Here is a 2,181-nt window from a genome sequence, read left to right as displayed (position 1 = left end):
CTGCTGCACTAGCTGCGCGTTGCCCTCTGTGGTTGCCGTACGCAGTCGCCCTACCTTTCCAGCACGTTCATCCGTCACGTTCCCAGTCCGTTGAAATTTTTCAAACAGATCCTTTATTGTATCGCTTTTCGGTCCTTTGGTTACATTAAACCTCCGTTGAAAACTTCGTCTTGTTGCAACAACACTGTGTTCTAGGCGGTGGAATTCCAACACCAGAAAAATCCTCTGTTCTAAGAATAAACCATGTTGTCTACAGCACACTTGCACGTTGTGAACAGCACACGCTTACAGCAGAAAGACGACGTACAGAATGGCGCACCCACAGACTGCGTTGTCTTCTATATCTTTCACATCACTTGCAGCGCCATCTGTTGTTGAAAATTGTAACTACTGTAATTTCGAAAGTTTGTCAGCCTGAAAATGTACTGTTGTCCCAAGCATATTGCAACAAACGGTGTATTTCAAATATACCGGTCATTTTTGAAACACCCTGTATGTTTTTATAAAGGTGGCAATCTCTCAGTATTCTTGATGCTGTCTGTACGTTATTTATGAACTTATCAGCTGCTCACCGCTGCTTCGCTCGCATGTCAGAAGTTTTATTATGAGTAGTGATGGTGAGTAAGTAAGTTGGTAGTTTACGAGATATCTGTGTTTGTAGTGGTGTAGAGAAGTATGTATAAAAAATGTATACAGTGCTGGTAAGGAGGTACATACTGAATGTGTTTCTATTATTTTGCCGTACGTCGAATCTGAAAGCATGTATTATATTTTCTAATAATATTCAAAAAATTCTTCGATTGAAACTTCCTGGCAGATTAAAATAGTGTGCCAGACCCAGACTCGAGCTTGGGACCTTTGCCTTTCGCGGTCAAGTGCTCTACCAACTGAGCTACCCAAGCACGACTCACGCCCCGTCCCCACAGCTTTTACTTCCACCAGGTTCGCAGTAGAGCTTCTGTAAAGTTTGGAAGGTAGGAGACGAGGTACTGGCGGAAGTAAAACCTGTGAGGACAGGGCGTGAGTCGTGCTTGGGTAGCTCAGTTGGTAGAGCACTTGCCCGCGAAAGGCAAAGGTCCCGAGTTCGAGTCTCGGTCCGGCATACGGTTTTAATCTGCCAGGAAGTTTCATATCAGCGCACACTCCGCTGCAGAGTGAAAATTCTCATTCTGGAATTCTTCGATTCATTACATTCGTGCAGAAGTAGAGTTCCTGGGGGTTTATCTGGTTCAACTGGTACTGGATTTGAGATCTTGCCACCAGAGCAACACATACCAACCTTTTCTCCCGTCCATTTCAATGCATTACGGCGCCTACATTTTTTATCCATCACCGTATGATGATTAATTTATGATTAACATAGTCAGTTAATAGGTCATAATCAAATGCAGCCTCGCCAAAAACCTCTCACATTCCATACGTAGAGGTACGATTCTCTGTTTGTCGCACAGTCTTTAAATGACGCCGTCGTTTTCAGAGTTCAAGCGTTTTGGAATCTGTAAGAGACGCGTGACACTCAACGTCTAAAATGCTTGTGACTGTTTTAATGTTTCTGTAGCTCTTACGGACGCCTGACGTTTTGCCTTCCGGCAGACATGAGATTGCTCTGAGGACTGTTGTATTCGAGTAACTTTCGCTGCTTGAACTCTCTTAGAACTATGAGCTAAATCAGACTTACGTTTGCGGCGCTTATAGTAACAGTTTTGAATATGGTTCTCGGGAGTGGCGTCCGATTTTATTGTCACATCTCCATCAAAACTGTGGAGCTATGCCAGGTGATGTAGGAACTCAATATCACAAACCACGAGCACAGTAACATTTGATTTGTGCGGTCACGGAACAATCTATAGACACTAAGAGTAGCCGACCATAGTGTCAGCGTCGTCTGCAGGCCACTCACATATTTAAAAATATTACTAATACTCAAAAAGATTCAACTTTCTAAAGTAGCATATGGTTTCCTCATGGTTCATGTTATCTCCATACCAGATACTATCGGAATCGGTTCAGCGGTAGAGTCGTCAAAACGAAACGGAGTGAGCTAATTTAGCAATTAATAACGCTGGTATTAGTATGGAAATACGGATTAAACACGTTGAGAACTGAATCAGCATTGTATTAATCACTTCGAATCATATCAAGCACAACAAATCAACCAATAAAAGTATTTTCACAAATATG

General features: G+C 42.6%; 1 non-coding gene across 1 annotated transcript; it reads left to right on the top strand.

Annotated features, from left to right (window-relative positions):
* The first annotated feature begins 1,028 nt into the window (after window positions 1–1,028).
* Trnas-cga (transfer RNA serine (anticodon CGA)) lies at window positions 1,029–1,103 on the top strand. The gene has a single exon. It is a non-coding gene; the product is annotated as a tRNA-Ser (tRNA).
* Window positions 1,104–2,181: the final 1,078 nt, after the last annotated feature.

Source organism: Schistocerca nitens, chromosome 6 (genome assembly GCF_023898315.1).
Source record: "Schistocerca nitens isolate TAMUIC-IGC-003100 chromosome 6, iqSchNite1.1, whole genome shotgun sequence".
Taxonomy (NCBI): Eukaryota; Metazoa; Arthropoda; class Insecta; order Orthoptera; family Acrididae; genus Schistocerca; species Schistocerca nitens.
Note: the sequence above shows the minus strand (reverse complement) of the source record. Positions and strands in the feature narration are given on the sequence as shown.